This window comes from Rhinatrema bivittatum, chromosome 18, assembly GCF_901001135.1.
Source record: "Rhinatrema bivittatum chromosome 18, aRhiBiv1.1, whole genome shotgun sequence".
NCBI classification, from domain to species: Eukaryota; Metazoa; Chordata; class Amphibia; order Gymnophiona; family Rhinatrematidae; genus Rhinatrema; species Rhinatrema bivittatum.
This window is the reverse complement of record NC_042632.1, coordinates 47,856,530-47,875,981: the sequence shown is the minus strand read 5'-3', so window position 1 is coordinate 47,875,981 and position 19,452 is coordinate 47,856,530. Positions and strand designations below refer to the sequence as shown.

At 44.5% G+C, this 19,452-nt stretch overlaps 1 protein-coding gene across 2 annotated transcripts in view; it reads left to right on the top strand.

Annotated features, from left to right (window-relative positions):
• JADE2 (jade family PHD finger 2) overlaps positions 1-19,452 on the top strand; it is a 117,730-nt gene that overhangs the window by 30,706 nt on the left and 67,572 nt on the right. The gene's annotated exons all lie outside the window — the stretch shown is intronic.

Here is a 19,452-nt window from a genome sequence, read left to right as displayed (position 1 = left end):
ATCGTTAGAAATGCCGAGTTATTTATGCACGAGATGTTAGCAGAGGAGTCACTGCTTGGTGCAGGGCGATCTCTCTTGCCACTGTCGTTCATAGTTTTTTGTTGTGGGAGATTACGATTGCAGGTCTGTGGAGGCCTGGCCGAAAGCCTCGCCTGCTGTCCTGTGTGTTATTCGTGCAGCCGTAGAGGATGAGATTTTAAACTTTTTTTTTTTTTCCCCTATTGAACGTGCTTGGAATTCTTGAGATTTTACTGACGTGTGACAGGAAACTGGTAGAATAATATTGATTTAAATAGCAGACAGAAGAAATGCCATTTCAACAGCATAGATTCAAACATTCTGGCCTCCAGCCAGCATCTAATTTTTAGTTTCGTCTTCCAACATGGCCAACTTTATAACCACGTCTTAAGCAGGGTATAGCATCCTGTACCTCTCTTCCTTGCTAACTCCTCTTTACCCTTTTGAATTATCTAGGACTGAGAATTAGATTTTTTTGTGATTACCCTTACAGTGCTAGTACACCAGGGAATGCTTGACTTTTCGAGCTCAGAATATTTAAAGACAGTTAAATTTCTATCACATATTTCCTGCATTCGTCGCGTCCTTTTTATTAATCTTCTGTGAAAACACGATCCTGGCCCATTAAAATTCATCTCCCTCCGCTGCTTCTGCTCTCATTAAAGCCTCCTAATCCTCTGGTTGTGATGTCAGAATAAGTTTGCCAGCAGCCGGGGCAGGAGAAACTCCTTAACTAACTTGACAGAGGCTCTGTCCTTCATACGAGCAAATGAGAAATTAAATATTTTATAAGCCGGGGCTGGAATTGTATCTAAATATAGTGTTGTAGCGACTGGAGAGCTCCTCCTCTCTTTCACTTAAGTGCGAGTACCTTGTCCAGGTCTTTGCAGGAAGCGCATTTTCCAGAGCCAGGGAAAGTACTTCAGTCATCTTGAAAAGAGACCCTGCGTCAGCAGATTGCTGCGTGTCACAGGAGCAGAGCTCGCTTCCCTGGCTGTGTGTCAGGTTTGCGTCCTTCACTCGTTTTTTTTTTTATTGTCCGGGTTTGAGAACGACTTAATTCCACTCGGTCGGGTGAACCACTGCGGTGAGCTGACATTTCGGCGCCGGCCAGCACTCTCTCCGTGGCGTGGCTTCCTTTTTTTTTTTTTTTAATCCCGACCCGCTTTTGCTCTTGGGGAGCAGCGGATATGGTTTTGGTGCGCACAGATGTCGATCCTCGAGTCCTATGAGTTTTTTTTTTTTTTTTTTTTTAAAGGAATATGGAGCGGCAGCCAAACTGGCCGAAGATTGCGTGGCTCGGTGAATCGGCTCAAGGGCTCCCTTTTTGAGTCATAGGCCTGCTGATTCTGAGGTGCCTCGTGTTGGCTTCAGAGAGCCATGTCGAAGTAAAACCTCAGTTCGGTCATGAGGGTGAAGCCCCCAGCATAAATGGCATTGATTGGCAAACGCATTGCGTACTGATGGAATTGTGTTTAACTCAATAAATCAACTAAAATCGATCACATCGGGCACAGAGTTTGCCCTGTTAGCACCATTTGCCGGTTCTCCGCTCTCTTCTCGCTCTAGTGCTGTCAGCCTAGCACCTTTCGTGAACTCTGAATTCGTTAGAATGTTAGACTGAGAGCATTGTCCATCGTGGAAGGTAATTTTGCCTTGGATTTGGAAGATCGGGGGGGGTAGAAGGGATTATTGGTGAAAACAAAGCCGTCTCCGGAAAACTAAACTCGTTTCAGTCTTTACTGGGGAGATTCCCACGCCAGAACTGTCCTTTGAAGGGGGATGAGTCAGAGGAACAGAAGTAAATCGCTGTTAACTGGAGGACGTATTAGAGCAGATTTGACAGGCTAAATAGCATCATATCCCCAAACCTCATAGTATTCACCCCAGAGTTTTGAAGGAGCTCAAATATGAAATTGACGTCTGGTTCTGTTAATCCGTAACCTATAATTAATCTGCCACTCTACCTGAAGGCTGCAGGGTAGCCAATTGTATGCCAGTTCTTTTTTAAAAAGGGCTCCAGGGTTGATCCTGGAAACTACAGACCAGTCAGCCTGATGTCAGCGCTGGGCTCAATGGTAGAAACTACAGTTAGGAACAGAATTACGGGGCATAGGGACAGGCATGGCTTAATGGGAAAAGGCCAGCGTGGAGGATTAGTCAACTCGCGCAGGTCACCTTCCCAACCGGGGTAGCCTTGCATGCACTTCCAAAACGTTTGCCAAGGGAAGTCTCGAGCTTTCGTTTAAATCGGGAAGTCATATCCCGCCCGCCTTCTTTCCTGATCCGTATATGCTGCCAAAAGAAGTGGCATTATGTGGGGATAAAGCTTTCTTGCAATCCTGTCTGTCTGGGCAGGACAAAAGAAATCGGGATATCCACGCAGCTCGCTGTCTGCCGTGATACAAGTAGGCCAGGAAGGGCCTGGATCTCTGACCATGCATCCGTCTTCTTTCCTTGCGTGGCCGTGTGTGTGTGTGCTCCTCAAGCCTGGACAGTGGCCACTTCCGCAGTGTATACTGGGTTGACCTCTGTGGCGTACGGCACGTGTGATTGCATCCCACTACTGCCTATAGGGGCTTAACTCCCATGTGGACAGTAGGGTCAGTCAGTTCTCAAAAATCAATTTTAAAATATAGGTGGACTAAACTCCTCCCACTATTGGCCAAATGGTATGGTTGACCTGCGGAGGCTGGATGGAAGCGAACAGCAAGACAAGCCTTGGCTTGGGAGTTCCCCACATGTGGGATTGTTCGTCCTGCTTGTCCATGGAGAAAGCAAAGTCCCGCGTTATCTCCCACCTCCCCATAGATTGCAGTCGCCGCTTTACTCTGCGTGCCATTGGCTTTCACATAGACTGAGGGGGGTTTTCCTGCAGGCAGGCTTGGTGCACTGTGCAAATCCTTCTAGGCTGCTTCTAGCCAATGAGCTGACTCTCTCCTTCACTTTTATTTCTGTATATTTGGGTGCACTAATGTGGCAGCCATACTGCCGTCACCCACACGTTAGTTCTGCTGCCCAAGGTGAGCACCAGCTGTTGTAAGCTTTAGCGTCTGGAGCGAGTCGAGTTAATGGCCCAGAATCATTCATGGTCACCGGCATACGGGTTATGATGATAGCCCACTGCTTCTGATACTTTTTTTGCCATGGTGTCGGGTGTGTGCCGCAGAGCTGACAACTCTGGTCCTTTAATGGGCTGCAGACTATCCGGTTTTCAGGCTATCCCAAGTGGGCATGAGAGAGATGCATACAGTCGAGGCAGAGTGCAGGCAAATCTCTGGCACGCATGCCTCACACTGGGAAGAATGTTCTGGCAGAGAGGGGATAGAAACTAGAAGGATGATCTCCAAGGGTGATTGGGGGTAAAACTATATTTTTTTTCCTGCATATTTATTTTTTATTTATTTATTTATTTAGAGTTTTTATATACCGGCAATCATGAAAACATATCTTGCTGGTTTACATAGAACGGGGGTGCAATAAATACAAAAAATGATAATAAATACATGGAACTAGAACTGTGGTGACAGAAGGTACAGTTACATTTAACAAGGGAAGCCGAACTTGGAAGGAAGAAGAGAGGAGAGACTAGTTAACAAAATACAATATAAATGTAGTATAGAATAAATATTAAATACAAACGGCAAGGTGTTTTATGAGTCATTGGATTGTGAATTCTGGGCCTCGTGAATTCTGGGCCTCGATGCAGTTGTATAGTTTGAAATGGCTTCAACTCGCTTTGCAATGGTGGACAAGAACCTGGTCTCCAGTACGGGGAAAGCACTGTTTTTGCCTGTAGAAGTCCTTTTTAAAAATGACCCTCCTTGTGTTCCTTAATTCTATACATTAGGGATTATTTTGTACTAATTGTATTTTTATTTGCTGTAAACCGTTTTTGAATTTATAATTGTGCAATAAGGCAGTATAAAATGGAATGTAAAAAAATCTGTCCTGCATACTCGGCTGCTTCCATCTTTTTTTTTTTTTTTTTTTTTCCTGGGGCAAGTTGAGTCAGTCCTGTGTCTACCCCAGGGCATGCATGGACTTGTTTTCTGCCTTTTTCTCAGAGAAATCAGGGCTACAACTTGCATGCATGCAAAGAGATAAAACCCCAGGACTGGCGCATATTCCTTTTCCTGGAAAAAAAAAAGAAAAAAAAGCAAAACAAAAGTCAGAGCCAGCTGGCAGCCCTCGTGCTGCCCGCGCTACCCAGGCTCTCGAGCAGAGTCACGCCATTGACATCCGTGTGAAAATTAAAGCGGATTGTACCTTTTTGTTTTTTAAAATCCTAATTCCTTCTTTTACAAAATGGCCAGGGGTCTGCAGCTGGCCTCGAATTCAGCTCTTGAATTTTCACCCCTAGTTCGCGTTTGCTTCGCACTCTCCATGCAGTTTGCTATGAACTGAGAAAGCAAAGGAAGAATTCTTTCCTGGCCGGCTTCCCAGACGTACTTGGCTGTTTTGCAGCCCTTTTCATAAGGTTAGGGGGGAGGCGGCCTGGAAACCGAGGAATTCTGTCACAGCCCAAATCGAGCATGGCACCAATAATATTATCCCAGCGGAGGTTGCCAGACACCTGAGCTTGTCGTGGTGCTTCTGTGTGCAGTTGTACTGGGACAAACTCCCAGGGACAGCAGCTGGTTAGCTGGCAAACTGCATGGTGAGCCTTCGCTTGCTGATTTGGCGTGATGTATTTTTTGGGAGGGTGATGAGAGGGGGCAGAAAGTTGATGGGGGGTTTCTATAGTGGAAGATGCCACAGGGTACACAAATAATTACCCTTAGTGTTTTACCAGGAAGCATGACCGGACTGCCAGAGTTGTATGCCAGAAGAGTTGCATTAAAAGTGCAGATGTCAGCAACGAGCCCATGCAAGCGTAAAATCAGGCCAAAGGACTTGAGCTGCAGCTGGTACTTTTCAGTCTTCTACTCGCTGCCGTACATGTAAGCCGCAAACGTGGACATTAGCGCTGCTTAGGTGGGCTCTTCTGGCATTTTCATCATTCCCCAAGGAGCGCAATGCGCCTGTCAAAACCAGAGGCTGTAACGTGCTGAGATGCTTTAGATGACTCGGCTGGTGGCAGAAGAAGCAGACGTAATCGTTGGGTGTTTGATCCAAAGTTGTGGTGGTTCGTGCTTCAGCTTTAGCTTTGTACTGAGCTTCGTGAGCCTGTGCTGCTGAGAAGGTAGTCCCAGAGGGGTGGGGGGAATAGCACTGATTATGCGCTTTCTCGTGCGACCTGTCCTCAGATCATCGGTACAGAGTAACATAACTCTTTTTTATTTTAAACAAGCTGACAACGTGCACGCTCGAGAAATAGCACAAATCAGGACTCACACACACACTCTATATTAATGCATCCACAGACTGGCGTTTCGGTCCCATGTTATGATCTTCATCAGGGATCTTGCTGTCGTTTCTATGCCTCTCTCTCTCTCTCTCTCTCTCTCTCTCTCTCACTCCTTTCCGTGAGATGGCCATAAGTTGCTGTTTTTCCTTATCATTAATGTTTTCAAATCATTAGTTCCATGGAAACGTCTCAGGTTCTGCAGCAGTGTGTGTGTGTGTGTGTGTGTTGCTTTCCCAGCAGCACTTAAACTGGGCAGCCTTTTCTTGGTCCGCGCTGGCTGGCTTAGCTGGCCGCTGACTCACCGCCTTCCCCTGAGGATTATTGGCAGAAGTAACAGCAGCGGCCTGATGTATCCAGCAGCAACAACAACAACAGCAGCGAAATCTGAGGTCCTAAACTTTCCTGCGATGCGGTGCCTTCTCGCCCATCCGCCTGTAAGGAGACTGGCTGCACGGCCCTCTGTACACAGCAATTTCTTGGCACTTTTAGTATTAAATAAATCCCTTGAAAAGAAGTTTCCCTAGGACACAAGCGTAATCTGAGCTGACATTTAGCTGAAGTTCATGTTAGACTGGATGAGGAAGAGGCTGCTGGGCGCCAAAGGGCCAGACCTAACCCGTAAGACGTGCAGGATGCCGAGCAGCTCTTGGAGGTGTTTCGCCTCTTGAAGAATCCACGGATATCGAGGCTGGTGTCGGAGCCTGGGATGTTTCCCTCTCTGTGCTGAGATGCATGGATTTAAGCATTTTGGTTTTCCTCTTCCCCTTTCTGAGAACTCCTCACCTTTTTGTTGTTGTATAAACGCGGTCACCAGAGTTAGCCCGGGGAGGGGGTCCGCCGTCATGGTTGCACGCCACGTCGCCGTGGTTGATATCTTCCATCCGGCGGTCTCAGAAATTTGAACTTGCAGACCCCCCCTCTCCTGAGTAAAAGGGCAGCTCCGCGAGAGCCGGAGCAGTAGGAGGTTTTTTTGGAAGCTGGTTTTGTCTTCCTTGTCCCGGTCACTTTACTCGTTTCGCTCCTGAAACTGGCCAGCAGGTATGAGACGGTGGAACCGTGTCTCCTGCCTCCTATGCTCGCAGGTTACCTGTGGGTTTTTTTTTTTTTTTTGTTTTGGCAGCACCTTTTGTATTTTTCCTACTTCAGCAGCAGGAAGGAGCGGATCCAAAATCTCCTGCATGGCGTCGCGTAGCTTCCCGTTCCCGGGATAGTGGCTGGATTTGTTTTGTTTTTTTTTTCTTTTCTGACGAGAGAATAGCCCCTGCAGTACGGCCCGCTGAACTCCTTCACAAGTAGCCTGCCGCCTGGCTGATTAAACCTGTGAGAAACCAACCCACCAGCTTAAACCGATAAGTCACAAAGGGAATGCAATATCCCTGCCTGCTTGGGTCACTCTTTGTAGTAAAAAAACAAAAAAAACCCCCAGATTTATTTTGCCTACTGCCGGCTACTCCCGCCTGTCTGAAGAATAGAAGTTAACCTGAAATTCTTGTTCCCCCCTTCTTTTCCTGGCATGCGGAGAGTGGATGAGACAAACGGCAGTTCAGCCAGAGCCCCAGTCAGGCGCACGCCGGCCGGCACAGTGAACTAGGCCCTGTGGTCTCGTAGAAAGGGCGTCAGAAGCCACTAATCCTTCCTTCCTGTATCGCAGCTGGCTCTGCTGCCAGGGTACTTTCCTTAGTTTATTTTTATTTTTATTTTTTTATGTTTTTTGAAGGTTTTAGTGAGGTCCTGTTTTGAGCTGTGCGTCTATAGAAGATCAGAAGGGTGGAAAAGAAAGTTAGCCTGCGGTTGGAACAAAGCGTCTTGTAACAAGTCAAAGGATGCTTTTATTTTCACAAGAGCGTGTTTTTATGGCTTAAAACATCTCTCCCCCCACGCCTCCCTCCTGCTTCTCTACAGTAAAATGCGATTCTGCCGCCCCCAAAAAAACGATGCAACTTTTTTTTTGTTTGTTTGTAAAATGTGAACTTCTTGCCCAGGTTACAGGAAATAACTGTGAATAACAAAAGAAAAACCAAAACATTGACTGTGCAAGAGCTTTGAAATATATTGAGTGGTTCTCCTGCTTCACAGTGGTGCATATCTCTTTGTTTCATTCTATTTTTTGGCCTGGCAGCTTCTTCCTGCTTTTTCTTGGGGGCGGGTTTCCAGCTCAGCTGGAACTAGGCCTCTATTGGGCAGTGAGCATCTCTCACGGTCATCTTCCCTTACCCAACCATTGTGGTGACCGTCCTTGGCCAGGAGCCACAGACCGTGATTACCTCCAGAAGCCGGGCTGCGTGCACCCAGGCCGTAGCCGGTAGGAGTCGTCGCTGAGTGACGGCTGAGACACCCCCACCAGGGGCTATGAATGCTGCCTGCTGGGCAGCGAGACCAGGCCTGAGAATCAAATCTGGGTCTGCTGTATAGCACTACCACTAGAATAGCCCATTTGAGGTTTGTGAATTGTGCAAGGAATGTGGAAGAATGGCTTAGTGGTTAGAACAGCAGGCAAAGCAGGTTTAAAATCCCACTAGCATGCCTTGTGAACTTGGGCCTCAGGTATAAACAAATTATAAGCCCTCTGGGGACAGGGAAGTGACTACAGCACCTGAATATATTTTGCTTTGAAGTGGCTGGCCAGTCACAAAAGATGGAATATAAATAAAAAATAACATTAAATCTCCCTTATGGACGGAGTGTTTATATCTTTGCTCTACAAGGTCATCATCAGTTTTGTAAAGAAGCTTTGGGTGATACCTGAGGAGTTTCTGATGCCATCAAAGAGAAATTCAGCATGTTCACAGTCTTGCAGGTATATTTGCTCCAGTCTTCAACAATTTTCATTGTCTTTTTACTGATGTAATTGCAAGTGAAAGATTTGTTTTCATCATTGAGGTTGTACTGGAAACATTGTCTGGCTTAGATAATTAATTCCAGATGCTTCCATATTTCTAGCTTGCTTTCCATTACACTGAAAAGCAGTTTTTTGGTTTTTTTTTGTTTGTATAGAGAAAGCATGCATTTAAAGTTCTTTGGTTTTACTGGTAGCAGATCCAGCGTATCAAATGCTTCATTAAAATGGAAATCAGCAAAATGTCTATTCCGTTGGCACTTCTGTCTTCATATGCTGCAGCTAGCTGTGGTCCAGAAGAATCAGTGGTTGGTTACAGTAGAAGAACAAGTAAGGCGAAGGCCTCAGTGTAGCTTTTCTGATGTCAACTTTGTGGATTGTCATCTCTGGCATCCAAAACAAAGCCACCGTCCCCACTGACCTCTACTAAGAAGACTATTCCATCAGTGTAGGTAGCGTAGGACAGATACTCTACTCATCACTTGTAGACTTAACTACTGATCTAATGATACAAATTCAATAGTTTTTTTAAGGGAGCAATTCTTGCACTTTTGTGAGGCAATCAGTCAGTTTTATTGTAGCATCTTAAGTATACAATATTCAAAACAATAAATTGTAGTTTTGTTGTTAAGTTTCTAGGTTTTTTTCTGAGCAAAGCACTGTTATAAAACATAAACATAAACTCCTGCGTTATCTCCAAGTCAGCTTGCATTTGTCCAGTACGCAATGCCAAACTAATTAACCCAGCTAAGAGGTAATTAAGCCAGTTTTCTCTCACCCTTAGCAGTTGGCAGGTCACATTCCTGCAGAGAAGAGCTGTTGGGAATCCAGCACCCCTGGCAGGCAAATGACATGTCTCAGATATCTCTGTGAGGTGTGCTGGTAGGAACAGGCTAAAGGACTTGGCTTACCAAAGTTCTCTTAGGGGCTAAGTTGGCAAGTATGAGAAGGTTACCGGAGCAGGCTAACCTGAGCACAGAACTCAGTTTTAGGCTTGCTAGCTCACAGGTATAGTGAACTGCAACAGTCAAAGCTCTCTCAGCAAGGCAACCACAAATCTGTCAGTTCTGGGGAATTGAATCTCTTGTGGGGGGAAAGTTCCTTGGGAAAAATCCCTTGAGAGAGATCCGCAGTCTGTACAGTTCAGAGTCCTTTTCTCTATTTGGAACTTATTGCATATTCAGTTCCATAGGCTCCAACTTTGATCTTGGTTGGATGTCGGCAGCATCTATAGCCACAGGATTGGTGGGATGCTGATGATGTCATCTGAGTCCAGATACATCGGCATATTCACTCCTGGTAGTGAGTGGACTTTTGCTAAACCAATACCCATCTCCTAGCTGGCTTCATGGCTAGATACAAAGTTTTCACCAAAGACGTGATCACAGTTCATGTGTCTGGTGCGTTCTAGCACACCGACAGATGTCCGATAGGAAGGAACAATTGCAGTCTCTTCTCCTCTCATGTGAAGTGGCTGAAGACTCCATCTTTGTGTTGCTCCAGGCCTGCACTTTGGTTCGGTCAGTGTGCGTGACTGCAGGCTCAGGCTCATAGTATGCGCACTGGCTCTTACCCTACCACCTATTTTCCATCTTCCCCCGTGTGGGTGGCTGCAGTGACCCCCTAGGCGGGGAGTGGTTTTGAAGGAAGCAGGAGAGTTTCTTTCCCTTCTGCATTTGTTTTGAACTGTGCGTTATTTAGCAAATGATTAGAATCTGGTGCCTTTGAAGTTGGGCCTTGCTTTTTCGGCTGTTGGCACGTTTTTGTGATACCATTTCTTGTCACGTTTTTGGAGTGCTGCAGTAGCAGGCTTCACTTGGTTTGTGGTAAATTTTCTACCCCGTGCCATCCTTCAGTCTCCCCTAGCTGTCTCTGATGAGTTCAGATTATGGAAAAATAAAGAATTTGCTCGTTTACATTTCTGCATTTCACCGACTGAAACGCTATAAATGATTTGTTTGTTATGCTTTCTGAAGAATAGAAACCTTAACCCTCTGGCGTCTTTAGTGTTGTGACTGGGAAACAAATGGAATGTGATAGCAGGTGAACAACGTGGAACAGGAAGAATCGAGGAACGAAAGTTGGGATAACTTCCTCTCTCGCATTAAGAGCTTGATAGCTTTTATCAGGAGCCGACGTACGTTAGGTGAAACGTACATTTTTACTTTTTATATTCAAGCGTCGTGCGCATTGCACCACCTCTGTGTGAAGGAAGTGCTCGTGTGCGCGTTTCATCATTGGCTGGCCCCGGTCATCGGCCCAGTCTGGGGGCACTTTTCAAATAGCCCCCGCAACTTCTACTCGGTGTCCCCGTATACAGAAAAGGTCTTCTAGCTCCATACCAGGAAATGAGCTCGGACAGGAGGGGAGCTAATGGTATATTTAATGCAAGTCAAGTAGGCTGTTCCAGTCCGTCCAGCTACCTATCAAACGAGCTGTGCACCTTTAAATGTTGTTATGCAGTAATTAAACTTTAATTTAGTACTTCTCATTTATTAAAAAAACAAAAAGGTGTACTCTTGTCCTGACTTACAATAAAACATTATTTTGTAGCCAAACTTTGCACTTCCATCATGACGTCATCAGAAGATTTGGTGTATGCATACCTTTTTTCCGTGTTTTTTCCCAGCAGTATTATTTATGCATAATCAGCATTAAAACATCGGCAACTTTGCTAGTGTGGTAAGTATACTTAATACCATAGGCTCTATGAGGTTTAAATAGGTAAAAATCCATAAATATGATTGCAGTGATCTATAGCTCTAAAGGGCTGGTACAGTAAATGTTACCAGTGAGGCATTCTTCGATTGCCATAGCATCGACCCAGGGGTCGGATGCTGATCCTAGCGCCTGCTGCCTAGGGTATGTGTGGATAGACTCCTACCTGATCATTTCCAAGGCCGCAGGTCCTAGATGGGCTGCATTTATTGATGTCTGACCGCTGAGCTGAGCTTAAAACATAATTAATCTTACTCGCCGTGCTGGCCCCTGTCAAATCCAGTCTCTGCATATCAGAATGAGGGAGGCATAAACATCAGCTCCGTGGAGTACCCCAAAATTATTTATACGATAGGAAACGGCTCAGGAGCAGAATTAGGAAAACTGTCAAGGTGTAGGGGAGGTTGCTGGTTGAATACTTTAACGAGATGGGTGATTTATATTGCTTTCTGTTCATTTGCGTTTCCTTGTTTCAGAGCGCTAGCGCCGTAGTGAGGGGTTTTTTTTATATACAACAGTATGTGTCGAGTCAGCAAAAAAGGCTTGCGTTATGTGTGTGTGTGTGTATTCTTAGAAACCAGCGCTGAATGTTTAACCAGAAATCATTTACCTCTGAAGACATCTCCCACCTCCTCTTCTTCGGCACGCCCTCCCAAAGCTAGGGTTGCCACGTAACTCGGGTCATCCCAGACAGACTGCTGCCGCCTCGTTGCGTGCGTGGAGATGTAGTGCTGCTTTTTTTAAAGTTTTCCTCAGACAAAACAGGAAGTGCAAGGCCCAAGGGCTAGGCACCGTGGCAGTGCTGGGTGCTGCGATGGGAAGGGGACGGAGTTGGATTCCTGGCTGTGGTCTGAGAATGGTGGCAGAGGTGGCATTCACGGGGGGGGGGAGGAGTCTGTGGATAAGTTTACGAGTGATGGCTCATGGCTCCAGTTCCCAGCCCGGGTTCTGGACCAGGAGGAAACTGCTGGGTCAGAATCCCAGAAACCTTTACAGCTCTGTGTGCAGTGGGGTGGGGAAAAAAAAACCAGAGCCAGATCAGTTTGGGGGGGATTAAGTGGCAACCTTCCTCACCGCTGGCTTCTGAATTGGCAGCTCCTTTTTAGAGCTCAGCTTGGGGGGGAATGGTAAAACAGAAGGGATCAAGTCGGTTGCTGATCTCTTGGGAAACCTAAGTGGGTCCAGGTTATCACCCTTAACAGAAGCGTTGGGGGCAGCCTGCACAGAGCACCAGTTGCTACTGCCCTTAAAAAAAAACAAAACCAAAACAAAAACCACTTCCTGGTACTTATCTGCCATCATTCACTGTTAAAACGTGCACACGTATGTTTATTTTGCATTTAGCTCATGTCTTCTCGTCAGTAGCGCAAGGCGACGACGTATGTTTCACTTGTAAACCTCTAGAATATGAGTGGAAACCACTCATTCACTAGATGGTGGTTTGGATCGTCTTATTTATTTATTTATTTTAAATTTTTATATACCGGAATTCCTGTATGCAATACAAATCAGTCCGGTTTACAAGTAACGAAAGAGGTTGCCCTGGTCTGGGAAGTTAGACCTGGGTTTTTTTACATAGAACATGGAACAATAACAATAAACCATTGTAGAAGGTAAAAAGTTACATCAAACAGGGAGCGAACAATGAGCATTGCAAACAATGAGCATTGCCTTGCATGCTCATTCATGAATTCTGTGTATCAACGTGGAAATGGGTTGTGGGAAGAAAAGAGGTTTGCATGCAAGGGTTGAGGAAATGGGGAGGAGTTTGGGGAAATAAAGAGGAGAGAGAGAGATGAGTAACAGTACGCATCATCTATGGGCAAAAAGGATGTGCAGGATAAGCAATAGGAAAAGCCAAGAAGTGAGCAGGGAAAAGGAAAACCATTAATAATGGGTAGCTAAGGTAAGGGCTCTCACAATACAATTTTGATGGCTTCATAGTGAGCTACCAACTCTTGCTGGTGACTATTTAATTTTTATTCTAAATTACTTGGAAAAACAGAAGCCCTTGCAACTATGTCTTTTATTTATTTATTTATTTTAATTCTCCTTCCCCAATTATCATGACACTCAACTGACCCTTGCTCATTTTGACGGTAACTTTCAAATTGACCGGCGCACGCACATGGACACGCCGATTTTATAACATATGCACATGTTTTAAAATCAGCAACTTGAGCGTACATGCACGCACAATTTTATAATTTATGCATGCATCTGTGCACGAATGCCGTGTGGAACGCGTAAGGGGGGGGATTTATTAGGTCTTGGTGCATATGAAATTGCCAGTAGGTTGGTTGAGACCGTGAGGGTCTGGTAAAGTCGCATCCATTAGGATTAGTTATTTTCTGCACTCCTATATTTCTGTAGATCCTTTTTTTTTTTTTTTTTTGGATCTGTCACTCTCTGCATGAACCGGAACGAGAATGTGGTTGTGCAGCTTTAGTGCTTAGCACGACGACGTGACACAGCCGTAGGCGTCATGTCAGCCTTGAGGACGTTTTTGAGTTGTCTCTCTAATCCAGGTGTCAGTATGTGGTCTAGTCTGGGGAAGGTTCCCTTCAGGGTTTTCCTTATCAGCTTAAAAAAAAAAAAAAAAGTTTTCTCAGGGGAAAACTAAAGGAGAAGTAGGAACAGTTACTGCTTTCTCATTGTTGTGTTTGCAGTCCTGGCAAATTCTATCAGTAATTGAGGTCTGGTATGAAAGCTAACTGCCTGGTTTTGTTTACTTGTGCTTTTTTTTTTGATCGGTTTCCAGTAAATTCTCAGTATCTCAAGATCTCAACCCCAGAAGTAATAAAAACAGTGCGTCAGGGAGAGTGATCCTTGAAATACCATTCCAGATTAAAGATGTAAGCATCAAAGTCTGATGATGATGATTACGCCCCTTAGGTCAAAGAAAGGAAGAATTCAAATGCAAAAGCTTTTGTAAGAAAGACAGAAACTTTCTGGGGTGCAGACGATCTATTCCAGCCAGTGTCTGACCAATATAGGACCTAAACCAGCAAGACGTTTTCCCCACTAAGGCTGTCGGTGGGGGGGGGGTTACTAAATCAGCGAGCCAAGTTTAGATGTATTTTTGTGTACGTACTTTTAAAATGTAAGTGCATATACGTATAAGTGAATATAGGAAGGTTAATGTTTTCAAACGCATTTCAAAGGGGTAACCTGCACGAAGCAGCAGTTGCAACCCAGAACATCTTACTGGGTGGACCACTTGGGTCTTTGTGCTCCCTTTACTATGTGATTTGCATACAACTGAGGCAGTATGCATGCATATTCATTAGGGATATCCTGAAGAAGCCACTGGTTTGTGGCCCTCGAAGACCGGAATTTCCCACCTCTGTCCTAAACCATCTTGCACTCATAGCATTTCTCTTCCCAGCTGGAATTGGAGCTGTCTGTGGTAACATTTGTTCTGCAACACGCCCGGCATGACTTATTGCTTACCTATCATCTGCCCATGTGTGGAAATTCCCTCGGGAGAGTACCACCAAAACATTTGGTCCAACTTGCAGTGTTTCATCTACTCTATATAATAGTTCATTTTTTCCTGCTGAAGGGTTTTGCATGCAAATTAAGAGATTCACTTGCCATAAAAGTGAATTACTGATGAGGGCGTCGCCAAGAAATGGTTTTGTGAACCAGTGGTCCAACCTCTGCCCTTTCTTTCTTGTCTTTACTTCTGTCAGTCCTCTCCCCGCCTGCTCCATTGCTCACCACCAGCGCAGAAATGGTGGAATTCAGCGAGAGAGGCTGAGCCTTGGCTTGTAGGATGCTCTACAGTAAAATCGAGTGATGTGCTGGCATAGTGTAGTTACCAATGCAAGCCATGTACAGTCATAATTTTGGATCCTGGTTTCAGAATAGGTTAATATCTTGCCAAAAAACTGGAGAGCCCCTTTTTAAAGTCTTAGCTGTTTAACAATTTTCCATTTTTTGATTTATATCTGGCAATACTGTTGCTGTTTCTATTGCATTTATTTCAGTTATTCATAATGTTGTTTATATTGCTATTTGGATGTTTTTTATATTGAGTAAAATTGGTGGTTTCATTGAACTTAGTTTGATTAGTTTTATTTTTATGTATATGTTGATGATATGGCTAAATTTATGCCATTTATGTTTTTTTTAGCCAGCATGAGCAATGTTTTGGAATTAGACAGGGCACAAATACATTTGATTGCCCTTTCGACCACTGGAAATCTGAAAGCAGAGATTCCCTTTCCCTGTTAGCATGTAGCATCTGTTCTAATATTTCCAATTGATGAGAAGATGTGGTTGCCTGGTCTGCGACTTGCAAAAGCAAGGTTGCCCATAAGTTAACACGAAATTGAAAACGTGTCCTTTGAAGCTACAGAGTGTGCTGTGAAAGTGCCTGCGTGCCGTGATGTGCTGGGTAATGGAGGAGGTCTTGAGTCCCCCGTTGTCATGTGATTTCATGAAACCAAAGAGCGCCTCGCTGAGCGGAGTAGAGAAACCCCCCCCCCCCCCATAAGAAGTTGGCAGGGAACGGGAAGCGCGTCATCGCATGTGATGGAGAACTCTGTTGTGAATGAAACCAGCAGAATAACAATATTAGTATCCAGTGAAGGCTGCTGGCAGAATTTTCCCTTCCACTGACTGCGTGCTAAGCTGATTTATGTAGAGGCCCTGGATGAGTCTCATTTACACAGCTACGTAGGGAAGAAGAAGATGACTAAGAGGAAAAGCAATGCAATAGAAAAGCTATTTGCAAAAGGAGGAGAATACTCTGCTTGGGTGATTTAGCTTCCCTATCAAACACATTATTAAAGGGGAAGCAGAGCACAGGTAGAGGAGGGGTAATAAAAGGTAGGCCATTTACTGCCAAAACTTTGTAGGCCGTGACGACAACGATGATGATGATAAACCATGGCAAGACATCTGTGTGTTCAGGGCTTCGTTTTAAAATGTGTTGGATATCCAATGGAAGTAGAGTTCATGTTCTCAGTATTGCTGCTGTGCTTATGTCCATGTAATAGTCTCTAGGGTTTCTTGACTTGTAATAGAACTGTTATTTATTTAAAAAAACCAAAACAAATAACTTCTAACCCGCACCCTCCTAAGTTCAGGGCTCAGTACAGAGGACATGTACAAGACTGTAAAAACACAGTAACGAAGACCACAGCAAAATCCAATGAGCCAGAAGCAGCCGACAAACAAAATAAATTCATATAAGGGGTCTACTTCAGCAAGTCAAAGGCTCTTTCAGAAAGGAACATCTTTAAAGCTTTCCTGTGGGCTTGTGAGTCCGATTATTGTGCGGAGTGTTACCTCTCATGTCTGCGAATAAAGGGCAACAAACAAGTCCTAGGCAATACTGTGTTACTGGACTAATGTAAAACATTAGTGACCAGCTTTAAAGAGCTATGTCCCTTCATCAGGTCAATGTGGAATGAGTCAAGGACGATGATGCCTTACAGTGGTGATGTACTGGTGTGTGTTTTCAAAGATGTAAAGACCTGTAAGTCGAACGGTTGAGGGGAGGGATTGATGTTTGAACGAGAAAAGAACAGAATTTACAGCTATGGGAAGATGGGTCAGGAATGGGTCATTCTTATGTTTCATTGCAATTTCAAATGTCTTATGTTTATGGGTTGTTTTAAAGTTCCTTTTAGTTTCCTGATCATAAAGTCGTTGATGCAGTGATCCGACCCTACAGGAGTGTCACTTGTCGTTCTCTGTGATGATGATGTATGTCTGTGAAGGGTTTACTCTTATCTCTTACTTTTGATCCATTTCACCGATGTAACATCCTTCTTCACGTTTGCATTGGATAATGTATACTGCGTTAATAGAAGAGCATGTATAGGATCCTTTATACTGAATGCTTCATTCGGTAACTCTTAAGGTCCTGTGATATGTGCCGTACAGTTTGCAGCAGAGGATCTTGCAGGATTTCATGTTTTATTCTTTTTGAATTTTCATGTGAGGCTTATTTCTCACCAGTTTTTTTTTTCTTTGGATTAGGTGGTCGTCGGAAAGTTATTACTAGAGGAGCAGTGATTCATCCTCCACTACCAGTGCTATGGGTCTTTCATTATTTTTCTAGATCTGGGTTGTATGTTACTGTCATATCTCGAACACGAATTCCTGGTAATCAGGATTTATATAGGGGATTAAGAGAACAGCTACTGACTACTGGTGCCGTTCAGAATCTTGTGAGGATGATGAGATTCTTAAACGATTTATCGCCAAGCTATTGGAATGAGCGTGTGGTGAAGTGTATGCTTTGGTTCACTCTTTGGGGTCGGGGTTGGAGGGCCTGCTGGAGGTTCCATCAGCAAATATAGCATGGTTAACAAAGATTAGACAGCACGCCTTCTCTTGCCATGACCCGGCTCTTTGGAATTAACTCTTGTAAGGAACTTCGTTGTATATCTAATCTTAAAACCTGGCTCTTCACTCAGGCTTTTACAAATTGAGGTTGATATTTGACTGATTTGTTGGATCAGTTTATGGAATAGGTGACTTTCTTTTTTGCTTTATAAGTTGGTTTTTATGGCAATGTGTTTGTTTTTATTCATTATAATTTAATAACGTATTATTTTTGAGCTTAGTGTTTTCTATTTTAACGTTGTCACCATGGGCCTTTCGAATGGAAAGGCAACTTAAATTAATCATGGATACTTGACTTGAGTAAACCTACACACTGTGTCTCGCCCTATGGTGTGGCACTTATCTGTGGAGAAATGCACTTTGTCCTTTCAACTTACTATTCCTCAGCGGCTTTGCCACACACAAACCCGATGTATATGATTCTCAGTGGACGCCTACCTATAACGAATTACACACTTTAATGGTGTGTCTGGAAGGTGGCAGCTGGTAGTGGGGAGATCAAGTATAAGGAATGGACCTGGAGCGGTGTAGGAGAGGTGGAGGTTGCAGGGACAAGAGAGGGCCGCGAGATGGGCAGCCAAGTCCCAGGGTGGTTGAGTAGTGTAGAGAAATCCATCGGGCAAGGCCATCAGTTAGGTTATCTGTGCTCATTCTTGGTACACCTGCTTTCACAGAACAGTACTTTTATTTTGGTAAAAGGCATTGGGAGAGTTAGTTTAAGGGCAGGGTTAACAAGTTGTTTGTTCGCATTTGGCGGCAAGAAAACTTTTTTTTTATTTCCTGCATTCTCTTCAGGCACAATGCATCCATCGATGTCTGGAATTAATTAGAAAATGTAACAGATTTTCGTGGAAAATCCAAGGAACCTAAGTCTTGACTAATCTCTTGCTTGGATAAACAGCTCTTTCGCATCTCCTTAAAATAAGGAATCCATGATTGCAGCAATATTTGTTTATGGGAACTGTAAAGCAGAGGGCAAGCTGTGCCACGGACTTAGTTACTAGTTGTGAATGGCCGTGTTTAATTTGGTGTGGAGTTATCCCATAGTTAAATGCTATGATGATGGCCAGTGTGGAGGGGAAGAGAGAGAGGAAAGCAGGAACCTATTTCTAAAAGAAAGTTCTTGTACTCCCTCTTAGTGGTGGCACCGTAGCACTTCAGCGGGACTATATGTGAGCTTTCCGTGCACCAGGCTTTCCGACAAAATTGGTGAACACCTCTTACCGGTTGCGCCCATTCGGATCAGGGCTTCACTGGGGTTGCATAACTCTAGCAAAAAGGTGATTTTTTTTTTCTTCTTTTTTCTACTTTACACAGAATACAGGAGCGTCAGCTGATCCAGTAACAAATTAATTACCTTAATCCACTTTCCACTTCTTTCCCCACCCACTTCAGATAGGGGTGCCTGGATGCCATTTTTCCTCCGAAGAAGTGACCAGACAAAAGAGAAAAACAAACAGTGTGCAAATAATGGCGCCGCACCCTGCCACAGAGCCTCGGAGGTTTCCTGCTGTAATACCGTTTGGCAGTATGGTACTGAAATGACTCATTCCTGTCGTTTATCATATCGCTCCTTCCTCTGGCCGAGGGCTGCTGCTTCAAACGGAAAAAAAAGAAAATCCATCTTCTCATGCAGAAGCACGTTCAGCAGTGATAGGAGTGCAATGCTCTGACATGCAGGCTCTGTCCTGTGGCCTCTGTGTAATTCCTGACCCTCTAAACCACATTTATAGCAGGAATCCAGGAGTTGCAAGCAAATATTCAAATATCCCCTCCTTAGACCTCAACATGGAAATATTTGTGCCCAATATTTTACAAGTAGCCTTTGCTGTGCAAGTGCTCATATGAGGTCTGGTGCATCGTTTGGGGAACAAGAGAGCATCTCTTCCCTCAGAAGAAAATCACGAAAGAATCAGACCCGTGTCTTCTCCGTATTGGTGTTCCTACAGCAATCTGGAACAGGGCTCCCCAACCCTGTCCTGGGGGACCCCACAGTCAGGTTTTCAGAATACCCACAATGAAAATACATGAGATAAATGTGCATACCATGGAGACTTAGTATGTGCAAATGTATCTCATGCATATTCATTGTGGGTATCCTGAAAACCCAACTGGCTGTGGGGGTCCCCAGGACAGATCTGGGAAGCCCTGCTCTAGAGCCTTCATC